At 43.7% G+C, this 15,737-nt stretch overlaps 1 long non-coding RNA gene across 1 annotated transcript in view; it reads right to left on the bottom strand.

The window, feature by feature from the left end:
• Window positions 1-15,737, bottom strand: part of LOC136841675 (uncharacterized) — a 234,627-nt gene that overhangs the window by 218,574 nt on the left and 316 nt on the right. The window lies entirely within an intron of this gene.

Genomic DNA, 15,737 nt, shown 5'->3' with positions numbered 1-15,737 from the left:
TTATTGCCCCCTCTCTATCTCTCAATATTTTTTTTTTCATTGAAATTCGTAACTTTATAAATGACGTCTTTCTTACTGGTGGCCCCTCGCAGACAGGTGTGTGATATTGTCTCCACATATTTTTATACAGCGTCCAACCCAAATGGAACTGACTTGAGGTAAGAGTAATCATCTTATTATCTACAGCGCCCACCTGATTCTTCTCTCTCTCTCTCTTCTTCTTCTCTCCCTCTTTCCTTCTCTCTCTCTCTCACTTCTCTCTTTCTCTCTAAAAAATTGATTGACATTAACCCTTGAAACAGTCTACATCATTTCGAGATCTTCCGGACCCCACCCCTCCCCCCGTGGAATCCAACCACAACCCAGGGGTTGGTCGACGTCTATCACATTTACCGTTAATGTTCGAGACTTAACTGTAAAACCCTCGCACATGTAGGCTACATTCGCTGTTACTGTAGACGAAGAAGACCATGTACCGCTTACTTTTTTCAACACCATCGAGAGATTCGTGAAAGATTAACGTCCAAACATTACACGAAGCTGAAATGAAGAATCTCTCTCTCTCTCTTCTACTTTCCTCCTATCTCGCAGTGTATAAAACAAAGAACGTAAAGCCTGCATTTATACAATAGATCTGGTTATATCTGTCTTTTAGCCTCATAAATAGTGAATTTGGAATTAAGTAAAAAGCTATGAATAAAATTCAGGATTATTAGCTTTTTTTCTTTTTTACCCGCGACTTTTTACCTGATTTCGAAATAACCAAATCTTTGGGCGCATCTTTCATTTTAATATAGAAACTGAAATTCGAGTCAACTTATTCTCAGTATGTTACGAGATTACAAAGCTATTGAAAAAAATGTCGAATAGGTTCATGATAACTTAGAATAGTAGTATCCCATACAACCCGCTAGAATTCCTGTTAACGTGTGCCCACTGGACATCATGCCTATGGATAGTTTGCCTACTGGACATCATGCCTACGGATAGTTTGCCTACCGGACATTATGCGTACGGACATTACGCCTACGGATAGTTTGCCTACCGGACATTATGCCTATTGGACATTATGCCTACGGATGGTTTGCCTACTGGACATTATGCCTATGGATAGTTTGCCTACAGGACATTATGCCTACGGATAGTTTGCCTACTGGACATTATGCCTACGGATAGTTTGCCTACTGGACATTATGCCTACGGATAGTTTGCCTACTGGCTGCTACACCTACCAGACATTATGCCTAAGGATTGTTTGCCTACTGGACATTATGCCTACGGATAGTTTGCCTACTGGCTGCTACACCTACCAGATATTATGCCTAGGTTGCCTACTGGACATTATGCCTACGGATAGTTTGCCTACTGGACATTATGCCTACGGATAGTTTGCCTACTGGACATTATGCCTACGGATAGTTTGCCTACTGTCTGCTACACCTACCAGACATTATGCCTACCCATAGTTTGCCTACTGGACATTATGCCTACGGATAGTTTGCCTGGCTGCACACCTACCAGATATTATGCCACCCATAGTTTGCCTACTGGACATTATGCCCACGGATTGTTTGCCTACTGGCTGCTACACCTACCAGACATTATGCCCACCCATAGTTTGCCTACTGGACATTATGCCTATGGATAGTTTGCCTACTGGCTGAATACACCTACCAGACATTAGTTTGCCTACTGGACATTACACGGATAGTTTGCCTACTGGCTGCTACACCTACCAGATATTATGCCTACCCATAGTTTGCCTACTGGACATTTATGCCTACGGATAGTTTGCCACTACTGGGCTGCTACACCTACCAGACATTATGCCTACCCATAGTTTGCCTACTGGACATTATGCCTACGGATAGTTTGCCTACTGGCTGCTACACCTACCAGATATTATGCCTACCCATAGTTTGCCTACTGGACATTATGCCTACGGATAGTTTGCCTACTGGCTGCTACACCTACCAGATATTATGCCTACCCATAGTTTGCCTACTGGACATTATGCCTACGGATAGTTTGCCTACTGGACATTATGCCTACGGATAGTTTGCCTACTGGACATTATGCCTACGGATAGTTTGCCTACTGGCTGCTACACCTACCAGACATTATGCCTACCCATAGTTTGCCTACTGGACATTATGCCTACGGATAGTTTGCCTACTGGCTGCTACACCTACCAGACATTATGCCTACCCATAGTTTGCCTACTGGACATTATGCCTACTGATAGTTTGCCTACTGGCTGCTACACCTACCAGATATTATGCCTACCCATAGTTTGCCTACTGGACATTATGCCTACGGATGGTTGCCTACTGGCTGCACACCTACCAGACATTATGCCTACCCAGTTTGCCTACTGGACATTATGCCTACGGATAGTTTGCCTACTGGCTGCTACACCTACCAGATATTATGCCCACCCATAGTTTGCCTACTGGACATTATGCCTACAGATAGTTTGCCTACTGGCCGCTACACCTACCAGACATTATACCTACCCATAGTTTGCCTACTGGACATTACGCTTACCGGACATTATGCCTAAGGACAGTTTTCCTACTGATCTACTTTTCCCATTGACTCTTCCGTATTTATACATTGCACCGACTTTCTTTGGTGTCAGTTATCCACTACTCTCTCGAAGAGTTTCAAATTAACAGTACTTTTCAAAATAAGGAGAGCGATGTTAACAGATTACCGTTTATCACCATAAACTCACTCCCGATCACGTTTATTCTCAAGTTTCTTCTCTTGCTAACTCTTGTCATGCTTTTTTTTTTTTTTTAACCCATCAGTCTTATATTTTCCTTTAACTCGAAACATTCCAAACTCCATCCATGACGTATCATCCTATCCCACTACTTTATACATATACAAAATACACTTCACTTAACTTCTCGTAGCAATACATCCCCGTAGGTAATAGGCAGCCATTAATATTTCAAGAGGCCTCGTCTCACTCTTTTCCACACTAAATCAAGCACTCTCCTGCATTCTAAAACATGTTTCGTTTTAATCATTAAAATGATTAACCTATTATTTTTTTATCTTTTCTTCCAAATCATGTATCCTTCACATTACCCCTCTGTTGATTTGTCCATTTTTTTTTACATCCCCTTATACCTCATAAAAGTTTTTTCCATATACTTTGAAACTTTTTATTTTATTGTTTCATAAGTTCTTAACCACACACCCACCAACTTCCCTCTTACACCTATCCCGCCCCACTTCCTTCTAATGCCAATAAAAAGCCCGAGAAGGAAGTTTGGAAGGTTCTAGTGTCTAACTGCTACTGTGAAAGGTGTTCAAGTTCTGACAAGTCTTGATGGAGAAGCAGGTCGATTTCGCCTACAATAGTGAGTACTTATACAATTCCTTCTTAGTAGCAATAATAATAATGATAGTAATATCATTAACGATGAAACAATAAAGGCGATAATACGTATTTATCTTATTATTTTTTAAATGATTATATTCTTTTCCCTCTTCAGACATTTCATCGCCGAATCCTCCAGATGCCCTAGATGATGATGATATGTTGAATGACTCCCTGGAGTAAGAGATGAGGGTTTACCGTGTACGATTGTTTAACACCCCAGTTTACTTATTTGCTGTCAACATAAGCTAAGAGCGTCCATTAACTAGCCCCCCTCACTGTCTATAGCCTTTTTGCTTGGCAAACGCCGTCGTACAAACATTCCGTGTGACATGCCCTTGGTAAAATAAACGATGAAATCACCATCTCTTGAAGACACAACATAATAAAAGGGGTGGGGGGGGGGAACATTCCAAAATCCACCCACGATTTATTGTCCTATCCCACTACTTTGTACCTATACCAAATATACTTTATGTAACTTCCCGCAGCACTCCATCCCTGTGGATGACAGGCAGCCTTCGTTATCCAAATGCCCATGTCTCTGACTCCCTTTTACACAGAATCATATTTTTAACACGTGGATGCGGGATGTATGTATTAAGACTTTTAGCGAACTATGCGCTGGCCTGTGAAAAGGTATATCTGGTGCAGGAGGCATTTATGTTGACGTTGGTGGTTTCTGCAGTTAGATACAGCAGGTATCTGACGCATTCATTTGTGCCTTCTGATCATGGCCAAAATGCATGGAGACAATGTGACAGATTGATGGAAGTGTTGTGATCCTTTGAACATTGAACCGGTGTCATCACACTTCCGGGGAGGGGCTATTAAGTGAGTGTGTACATGTGTGCACTCTCTAATATTATGAGAGGAACATATAATGGCTATTCACTTCGATTTGTGGCTGGTGTGATTCACTCTTTGAGCAGTGTTAGTGGATAAGAACAGCCACTGTGAGAAACGGTTACATGCAGCCATAGAATGTGAGTAAGATAGCTCATTAACAGTTATATCTTTTCAGACATTATGTGGAATACCCACTTTGTGTTGCAGTGAAACTCCTCTGTTCTCCATTATGCATTTTTCCGTTTAAGTATCTATTTCTTTTTTATACACCATTTCAGGTTTTAATATATGATATGTTTCTGATTTAACAGGAATTCTGGGTTCATCCTGGGAGGACGGATATTTTGGAAGAGGTGCTCTTTTCACATGCAATATGACATTTATTTTGGTCTAGAATAATTATGACCTGTTTATTTTGTTTGGTGACCAGGATGTTAGTCACTAGTTTTGGTTGGTCTAGAATCATTAATTCGATTGATTGTGAGTCTGAGTCTCCTCTAGTTATGACTTCCATTTTCATGGGGTGTGAGTCACACTATTTTGTGACCGTAGTTTTCGCTGAAATGCTTTTGTTAAATTTGCAAATAAAGTCTAGTTTTGTATCTCGGTGTTTTATTCCAGTAGGCCTTTGTCCGAGGATAGATACAGGGAGAAGAGTCGATGAGATGGAAAGAATGTGCTGACCCAATGCTGGCCACTGCTACCGGAGGATCTCAGGGATTTAAGATGATATGACATTGTTCTTAAAACAGATGTAGTAGGAGATTATGACCCTATCTGACCTTGTTCAAGGGCAAAACACATGTACTTGACATGTAGATGAAGGAAGCAGATATTCTAACACTGAGGATGGGGAAGTCGTAGACATTTTGACGTAGAGGACCGAGAAACAGTATTTCATAATATATATATATATATATATATATATATATATATATATATATATATATATATATATATATATATATATTGTTTCTAGGTCCTCTACGTCAAAATGTCTATGATTTCCCCATCCTCAGTGTTAAGATATCTGCTTCCTTCATCTACATGTTAAGTATATATGTCCCACATCCACGTGTTAAAAAATGACTACTCCCATCTTTTATGTTAAAATTTACAGGACTGTTGCTATCTACAATGTTAAAAAAGTATACGACTTAATTATCCTCATTGCTAAAATTAATACGATCTGCCCCATCCTCAATGTTAAATATGCAAGATTACCATCACTGTTAGAATCAGAATTTGTACGATTTCCCCGTTGTCCTTGATAAAATTTCTGAGAGCTCTCTAAGCCTCACTGTCAAAAGGAACGACTCCCCATAGATCTCCATGTTAAAACACAAATAACTTTCCCTCATCCTCCATGGTACAGTATCTGTTTCATTCAGTCCTCTGCCCTCAGTGTGAAAATGGACACACTGTTCCCATCCCCTATCACAATTGTTAAAAAGCATACGATTTACCTATGCTCAATGCTAATATATACGATGTCCCATCTGTGGCTGTTAAACAGTATACGATTTACCATACTCAACAAATACTAGAAGTATCACATTAACGAAGTTGAAATGTATGCAAATCGCCCCATTCACAGTGCTGAAAGTATACAGCTTTTCCTCTGTTTCACTGTTAAAGATGTATACGGTTTCCTTCGTCCTTATGCTTATTGCTAAAGATTATACCGTTTCCCCTTTCTCCATATTAAATTGTATAAGATTTCTCCCATCCTCAATATTAAAATGCATACAATTTCCATATCCTCAATATCAAAGTGTAATGCAATTTCCCGTCGTTCCTTATTTAATTGGATTTTATGAAAGTCTGGCGTTCAAGCCAAGTACTGGGGCTTAAGTGAGTGGGAAGAGGGAGTTGGAGTGGTTAGATAGCATGATAAAGAGACCTAGAAAATAAACGAGAAGTAAAAGGACCTGAAGACGGAACCGAGAGAAAATCCCACAGTTATACAAAAAAATAATATTCAGATAGGATGGACAGCAAAACTGAAGAAATGAAACGGGAATGGTAGTAAAGGGATTGGAATATAAAATTTAGTCCAAAGGCCAAGCGTTGGGACCTATGAGGTCATTAAGCGCTGAAATGGACATTGAGAGTAAAGGTGGTTTTGAAGGTATAACAGGAGGAAAACCTCGCAGTTGCATTGAAACAATTATCTGGAGTGTGATGTTCAAGAAATGTCAGAAGTGAAAGACTGATTCTTTATTGTTCTCGACAGGTGTTTATAATGCGGAAAGTGGACGGAAAGGTAGCAGGCAACCTGTGGTCCCCCATTGCGTCCATACAGAATTTGTGTTTGTTAACAGGCATAAAAAGACATATATAATGCGTTGCAGACCATGTAAAAGGCAGATATATATATCAGCGGAAAATCCGTACAATGATGCATACAATGAGATACATAAAGAATCTGAAATAATAACAAATAACATATATAACGTGATGAGGAGCGAAACAACAAAATGGAGAGGCGATTTGACACCCTTACAAATACTTCCCCACAAGACAATAATTAGAGGAGCAATTATTGGATGAAACAACACTAATCACGCAACCGCTGAGGTAGCTGGAGTGGGCCCCTACTCCTGGAGAACTGTGGGCGTGGGGTGAAACCGACATCTGGGCTTGGCTTGGTGTGTCCCCTGGGCCACCCCGGACCCCGCTTTGGTGGGGGGAGGAGCGGATGTGTCTGCGGGGGGCCTACTGAGGGGGAACTCTGGGGCGCCTGCCTGCCTCCTCGCGTACTTCGCTGTCCAACAGGAATGCCAGCTTCAACTTGTCAATGGTGACCCAACCTTCCCGTCCACGGATGTCAAGGGGGTAATGCCTCGGCGGCCTGCCTGATGACTCAGTGGGGCCCCCTGTGGGGTCTGGTCAAGGGCGGTCAACGGTCCACCACCCTGACGAAGACGTAGGTACAGGAGTCTAAAGCGGCAGGGCTGTAGGTGGTGGTTCTGTTGGTGAAGGTCTTATGGCAGGGCACGAACTTCTGTGCGAGTTCCCTCAACCTCGGGAAGGGGTTGTCAGTGCCGTCGGCCGACGGCGGGAAAAATTCTCCGGGAACAGCCAGTGTCTCCCCATAGACTTTCTCAGAAGGGGAGGCGTCGCCACTTGCTTTTGGTGCGGTGCAGAGACCCAGCATGGCCCAGGGGAGCTGTGCCTTCCGCCTCTCGTCGGTGCAACGTGCCATGAGAGCTGCCTTAAGAAAGGAGTGTGCCCTCTCGACCATGCCGTTCGCTGCGGGTTGTAGGCCCTTGTGCTGTGTAGTGTTGTACCCATCAGGCATGCCAAGGAGACCCAGAGCTCTGACAGGAAGGCTGGACTCCTGTGATGCTGTCTGGCACTCCGAAACAGCTCATCCAACTGGAGAGGAGGGCCTCTGTGCATGATGCTGTTGATGCCTCCTCCATGCGGGTTGCTTCAGGCCAGCGGGTGGAGCGGTCTATGATTGTCAGGAGGTATCTGGCTCCTCCCGACTGAGGAAGAGGACCGATGACGTTGATGTGGATGTGGCCAAAGCGCCGACGAGGCTGGGGGAAGTCGCCGACTCTGGATTCTGTGTGCTGGGATGTTTTGCTCGCCTGGCATGGGATGCAGCTCCATGCCCACTGTCGGACGTCCTTGTTGATGCCATGCCAGACAAACTTGTCAGTCATGAGGAGCGCCGTTGCGCGCCGACAGATGGGAGAGACCGTGGACTATGTCGAACGCCTTCTTCCTCCTCGAAGCAGGTACTAGGGGACGGGGCTGGCCTGGGCTGGTGTCGCAGAGGAGAGTTGTGTTCGAGTTTCCTAAGGGCCCGTTTACCCACTTAAGAGCTGTCACTGCAGTTCTATGGGCTGCCGTCTCTGGGTCTGCTGCTTGTTCTTTTGCCAGGTCTTCGTAGTCGATGCTGAGGTGAAGAGAATTGATTTCTACTCTCGACAGGGCGTCGGCTACTGGGTTCTTCCTGCCAGGGACGTAGTTGATGGTGCACCCGAATTCGGAGATGGCGGTCAGGTGTTGCTGTTGCCTTGCAGACCACGCATCTCCCGGCTTTGCAAATGCGTGCACTAAGGGTTTTGATCTGTTAGGATCATGAATTCGGTCCCCTCCAGCAGTACTTGAAGTGTCTCACAGCCTGGTAGATAGCCAGCAGCTCCCTGTTGAAGGCGCTGTAGCAGGTCTCAGCTGGCAAAAACTTGTGGCTGAAGAAGGCCAAGGGTTGGGGGGTGCCGCTCACTAGTTGCTCAAGTACTGCGCCGCAGGCGATGTTGCTGGCGTCCGTTGCCAGTCTGAGGGCAGCTGCGGGGTTGTGGTGAGTCAAGGTAGTGGCACTGGCGAGGGCTGTCTTTGTTTCTATGAATGCCTGCTGCTGCGGATCCTCCCAGGTAAGTGTTTTTGGCTTTCCCTTCAGGATTGATGTCAGGGGGCACATAGTGCGGGTGACGCCTGGGATGAAATGTCGGTACTAGTTTATCATCCCGAAAAACTCCTGAAGGGCCTTGATGCTTTGTGGTTTCAGGAAATTCTCTTTAGCTTTTACTTTACAGGCCATGGGGCGCAGTCCTGCTGGGGAAATCTTGTGCCTGAGGAAGTTATGTTTTCTGTGCCGAAAATGCATTTGTCGAACCTGATGACTAGTCCGCTCTCCTGCAGACATTCCAGGACTGCGCGGACGTGGTGAAGGTGTTCCTCTGGGGACCTGGAAAAGATGAGGATGTCGTCGACGTAGCAAATGCAAAAAGGCAGATCCCCCAAGATGGTGTCCATCAGGCGCTGGAATGTGGCACCTACGTTCCTGAGACCGAAGGTGGAATAGGAAAATGTATAAGTCCCGAAGGGCGTGATGATGGCAGTCTTTGGGACGTCGTCGGGATGCACAGGGACTTGGAAGTATGACTTCAGCAGGTCCATCTTGGAGGAAATCTTCGCGCCGTGGAGGGCGCCCGTCAGGTCTTTCATGTTTGGGAGGGGATAGTGGTCTGGTGTTGTCAGTAAACTTAAGCACCGATAGTCCCCGCAGGGCCTCCATAAACCATTGGACCTCTTTACCATGTGTTGAATGTACATGCTTCTCCCATGCTAGTGGCTAACAAGTATAAAATTTGCCCTAGCCTCAACAAAAACAATTGATAAGATTTCTCCCATCTTCAGTGTTACAATATTTATAATACCCCCAACCTCGATCTTAAAATTATGCTATTTCCTCAATCCTCAGTGCGAAATTTAAACAATTTTCCCATGCTCAATGCTAAAAAATGATACTATTTCCCCCAACCTTAACCTTAAAATGTATACCATTTCTACCCCTCCTCGTTATTAAAATGTAAACAATTCCACCCAATCGTTAATGTACAGTATATAACATACCATAATGACTAGCAATACCATGAAAAGGTGGCCAAGGTCAGGACCTTTGTTTGGTCTATCATTGCATGTATAGAATATTCAAGGACAGTCGATTTAACCGAGTCTGCACTGGTCGACTTTACCAAGTTTAATCCTGGACTTAACACTGCCCACCAAGAATATTCCCATCGAATGGTTCACCTTGGCTTACAGCACTCAAAAAATTTCTTTTTTTAAATTTGCTCCTTTTTTATATGGCCTCAATTAATGACAAAGCATCTGGTTATGCAACAGCCTAGGTTACACCCAGTTAGGGTAGGATGCCCTTACACCTGCCATATACAGGTATTTTGTCAAGGGTTAAGGGTGATTCAGGGGTGGAGATGGGGAGCAAAACCATTGTGTGATTAGATCAACAGCTTAGGTAAGGAAGTATCCCTGTAATTACTATCCCAGACCAATCCATCACATGTTTTTGTTTCCCCCTTCCAAATTCCAAATTCCAATTGACAGCCACCCAAACTGTTGCATATGCAGAGGGGGGGGGGGGGCAGGTAATACAGTCACAAGAAAAAAAAGTGACAGAAAAAAGTCACAATTTTGGCTAGGAAAAAAAGTCTCATTAATTATGGTGGCCAGTGAATCATTGGTTAGGTTAGGTTGGGTTAGGTTATAGGTTAAGTTGGGTTAGGTTAGGTTATAGGTTAGTTTAGGTCAGGTAGGATGCCCTTACAACTGCCATATATAGGTATTTTGTCAAGGGTTAAGGGTGATTCAGGGGTGGAGATGGGGAGCAAAACCAATGGGTGATTAGATCAACAGCTTAGGTAAGGAAGTATCCCTGTAATTACTATCCCAGACCAATCCATCACATGTTTTCGTTTCCCCCTACCAAATTCCAAATGACAGCCACCCAAACTGTTGCATTTGTAGAGGGGGATGGGGGTGGCAGGTAATATAGTCACAAGAAAAAAAGTGACAGAAAAAAAGTCACAATTTTGGCTAGGAAAAAAAAGTCTCATTAATTATGGTGGCCAGTGAATCATTAGGTTAGGTTAGGTTAGGTTGGGTTAGGTTATAGGTTAAGTTAGGTTAGGTTGGGTTAGGTTAGGTTAGGTTAGGTTATAGGTTAGATTAGGGTAGATCTAAGCCGGCTGTCCGCGGTGGGCTAGGCTATGGCAGTTGACATTTTTCTATAGAACTTTACTTGCTGAACAAGAATTTATAGTAATATTTTGTCCGTCGGCTGTAATTAAGCTGTAAAATTACCTTAGAATTGTAGCCGACGGTAAGGGGGACCAGTTGGGAATCTGGGTCCTGGGTGGGTGAAACACTTTCGAGAATAGCTCACGGTGAGGGGGACCCGTTGGGAATCTGGGGTTCTGGGTGGGGTAAATAACTTGGGAAAAGGTTTGGGCAACTTACTGTTGTATTTCCAGTTATATATGTCATTTGGAACACGAAAAACAAGCGTAAAAATAAGGGGGAATAAATGGACAGCGCAAGCCGTTACAAAGGCACTTTTCACATATCACTACTACTGCTGATTCCAGGCCATGTCACGTATGCGCGGTCTTACAGGGGAGCTTTCAGTTCATCCAATGCCTCCAACTGAGAGAGTAGTTGGTGGGTTTTTTGGCGGGTGGCTGTACTCAACCAATCACGTTGCAACGTTACCCCAACATTACGTTTCACCCAGGTAGAGAATTTGGGGGATACATAAACTCAGTTACATGTATTCCTTTTGCTCAACTGTTTTATAACCGTTTCCTATTTGTTGTAGCTTGTGCCTACAACCTTCTTCCAGTACTTTTCCGTTCACAAATATATTGACGTCTCTTCGCAACATGATTTTACCATAAATAACTTACAAAATTACTTTATATTTGTCGGCAGACACCTGAAGCATGTATATGGGGTAGGAGGAGAAGGGTCTTACAGGACGTTTCGCTACCACTTTCTCTCAGTGACGTTAACAGAAACCTTTTTTACATATTTTGTAAGCCCTGTGGTTGGCGCACGCAGCGCAATATTACCGCTTGCCAGAGCATACGAGCTTGCCAGATTATTTTAAAAAATGCGGATAAGGCACGCAGCGCCGTTCCACCACCCCAAAACTGAAAGCAGAAATACACTTTTAGCCTCCCCAACTTCATCCTTCCTACCCTGTTCCGGTGCAGTTCACCGGCACAGTTTACTCACTCATCAACCTAGCACGATGGCGGACGTCACCCCCGGAACCTCCCGCTCCTCTGAGCCTGTAACCAAGGGCAATTTGCCACTTACCTGTGTCAATTGCTACCTTAGTTATAAGGACTACATTGTACTGAGGACAACTATTGTATCTGATTGCTGGAGAGCTTATGACTGCCTGAAGGATGAAGGCTACGTGCACTTAACCATCAATCACTCCATGAACTTTATGGACCCAGTAACTGGTGCTCATACAAATACTATTGAGAGGAGGTGGAGGGAACTTCGTGAGACGATGCATAGGTACGGCCGTAGGAGGTACAACTTAGTCGGGTACTTGGCAGTGGCCTATTTTAAAATCCACTTTGATGACCCGAAGACGAGGCTCCACGCATTCGTAAAGGCGGCGGCTGAATTGTTCCCTCCACCCCTTTAAGGTAAGGTTCCTAAACTATCCTTCTTTATTATTAGGTAGTTAGGTCACCTGTGTTTTGGTGTTATTAGGTTTTAGTACTTTTCATGTAGGAGCGTTATTATTTTTTGGGTAACTGTCATTTACCGCCATGTTTCTACATAACAGTCCTACGTCACTTTACCAACTTGTACCTATTGTGCAGTACCCCACCTTTCCCTGCCACCCCCCCCCTCTGAACATATGGCTCCCTAGTGGTTACGTAACCCAAGATGGCGGATTTGTTTACCGTTTACGTTTCTTCGCCCCAATCGCAAGCAACGGTTAGTGTGCAGTTGAGGTAGCCTGTGGCAGTTGACGTTTTTCAGTGTTGCTTTGCTTGCTTTGCATGAGTTTAGGGTAACATTTTGCCCGTCGGCTGCAGCTAAACTGTATTTTCCCCTTGAGCTGTATGCGCCAGTGCAGGGGACCCACGGTACCGGTGTGCAGTCTTCAAGTGTCAATTACGCTTTAGTTACAGCCGACCGACAAAATTTTACTTGAAATTCTTGTTCAGCAGGTAAAGTTCTATAGAAAAATGTCAACTGCCATAGGCTACCTCACCGCGGACAGTGGGCTTAGAATTACCTAGATTAGGTCAGGTCAGGTTAGGTTAATTAGGATAGATGGGTTAGGTTACTTTTAGCCTGTGACTTTATTACCGGCCACCATAAATAACTGCGACTTTTTTACCTGGATTCAGAGGGGGTATGAGGTGAAGGATGAGTTACGTTAGCACTTCTGAGGAGATAGCTACTCAGATGCTTCCATTTTTTGTAGGGGGGAGGATGTTGAGGCAAAATCCGTGATATTACTTCAACTTGTCAAAAGTATGTACTGAACGACCTTATTCTAATGTAACTTGGTCCAATGTACTTAGGGAGAGGTTGTAGCTTCAGTATTTCTAAGCAACAGCTTCACGCGGCCTATTACCTTGGAAATTGATTTTTCCTATAATTTCTGTGTTGTTGATGAAGGAGGCGGTGGTGTTGTTACTGTCGGTCAATTATTAACCTCATATCTACCCAACAAGGTTTGGGACCCTTAGAGAATGTTGAGTTTTGGAAATGTTGGGAGAAAGACTGACTGCCATGTTGTTGTTATGGCATGGTTCCGCACAGGTGCAAGTCATCAGTGAGCCTTATGTTAAGAAGGATTGGCTAAGGAAGCCTACTATAATAGGAACGGTATTATTTTAGAAAGAGGAACCAGCTTAGGGACCTATAAATACTTCAGAATCGCATAAATCGCACTTTTCTGATTAGGAATATACTATTAGTTATGCCCGGAGATGAATAGAACATAAGTAATCGATTTTTAAGTTTACAAAAAATGAGGACTCTTACTAAGGCGAGTGGCTATTAAAGAGAGATGTTCACCCTTTGACTCCCTCAAAAAAATGACTTCATAGCTCTGCCCCCTCTTTTTGTTCCACCTATACACTTCGTTTGATTGCCTCATGTGACTTATTCATGCACCACGTGACTTGATACTTTGAAATAATTGGCTCATTTTAAACAAACGAAAGCCAATTATATTCAAATATTCCTGCCACCGTGGCACTTCAGGCATTACTCTAGGCTAACTCATCAGTACTAAGCATGGCTGTCGTTCAGATAACTTGTCGTGGTTGTGATATAGACTATTTTGAATTTATAAGACGATATCACTCGCAAGATTCCAAAATCATCACATTTTTGCAGGCACATGGTGTTTTACCTACAGCAGTAACTTGTCCTCACTGTGATATAACTTGTACATATAGTGAAACAAGGCATAAATTTTCGTGTGGCCGTCGAAGGAAGCTTAATAAGCAGAAGGGAAGTAGAAAGTGTTCGTATTCGGTTAGCCTTTTTAAGGGGACATTTTTAGACAGTGTTCATGTGAAACCCTGGGCAGTTGCTTTGTTTGTAAACCATTGGTTAAGAAAATCTTTTGATCATATGACTATTATACGGTGCCTAAAGTGGTCAAGTAGAACAAGCGTAGATTGGCGATCGTTTTGTTCCGAAGTCACAGAACAATGGTTTTCCAACCAACCGCAAATTGGTGGTCGTGACGTCATTGTGGAGATCGACGAAACGCTCTTCGTACATCGCAAATACAATCGTGGTGGACAACTTACCCAAGTGTGGTTGTTTGGGGGAATAGAGCGAATCTCTAAGAAAAAATTTGTTATTCCCCTTAACAAAGAAGGCCAAGACAGAAGTGCAGAGACGCTTATTCCACTTATTAAACAATTTATTTTACCTAATTCTGTTGTGATTAGTGATGGGTGGGCAGAGTATCGCACACTTGCTGAAGAAGGATACACGCACAAAGTAATCAATCACAGCGAACAATTTGTCGACAGAGATGATAGTAGTGTGCACACGCAAAACACTGAACGCCTTTGGCGTGATATACCAGAGTGGTCAAGACGCCCTGGTAACCGAAAACAATATCTCGAACAATATTTAGCGAGATATTTGTTTATAGACAATTTCGATAAAGAACAGGGTCAGTTGCATCACAACTTTTTTATTGAAGCTGGGAAATTATATGTACCTCATAGTGACCGACAACGACCACGGGCCGAAACCGATAATTCATCTTCGGACAGCGATATCGACCAACCAGGGCCTGCTTTTTAAGGTAAATATAAGGTTTGTCGTGGTTGTGATATAGACTATTTTGAATTTATAAGACGATATCACACGCAAGATTCCGAAATCATCACATTTTTGCCTAGGATAGTCGTGTTTTTTTGTATGTACTGTGGCTAGCGCACACAGCGCAACATTACCTCTTGCCAGAACATGTCGTGCTTGCCAACAATCTTTAAATATGCGGATAAGGCGCGAAGCGCTGTTCCGCCACGGCCTTACTGTAACCCCTGTGGCTAGCGCGCGCGCAGCGCAACATTACCTCTTGCCAGAACATGTCGTGCTTGCCAAGAATTTTTAAATATGCGGATAAGGCGCGAAGCGCTGTTCCGCCATGGCCTTACTGACAGCACACATAAACATATTCACTGTTAACAACTAATTTATCAGTAATGCTGGTAGTAGCCTAGCCTTGCCCGCATCTCGATTGCAGAGTAAGGGGTCAACCTACTGCTAAATTGTTTGTTATTTTGCTCCCACACACACCGTATCTGCTTCCCCCCACCCAAAAACCCCGGTTCCCAACAGGGTCCCCCATTACTGTTGATATATAAGGTTTTCGGTGGTCATTGCCACTCGTATCTGACTCCCCCCACCCAAAAACCCCAGTTTCCCAATGGGGTCCCCCTTTACCGTTTCGCTTAAACTTTCGGAACTACTTTGTTTGTTGTTGTTTTGGTATCGCCGCCATATTGGTTTTGGTGTTCTTCCGCCGATTTCGGTCGGCGGTCGAGTGGGCCCGGGAAACTGTAGGTGCTCCGAGTAAAGTCTAAAACCGTTAATTTCCGAGGAAAATGAAGGTGATATTCGTGCAAAACATATCAAAATCACCTAGAAAAACGTATTTTCATGTCAT

Source organism: Macrobrachium rosenbergii, chromosome 9, assembly GCF_040412425.1.
Source record: "Macrobrachium rosenbergii isolate ZJJX-2024 chromosome 9, ASM4041242v1, whole genome shotgun sequence".
In the NCBI taxonomy this organism is placed as follows: domain Eukaryota; kingdom Metazoa; phylum Arthropoda; class Malacostraca; order Decapoda; family Palaemonidae; genus Macrobrachium; species Macrobrachium rosenbergii.
This window is presented reverse-complemented; position numbering and strand designations above follow the sequence as displayed.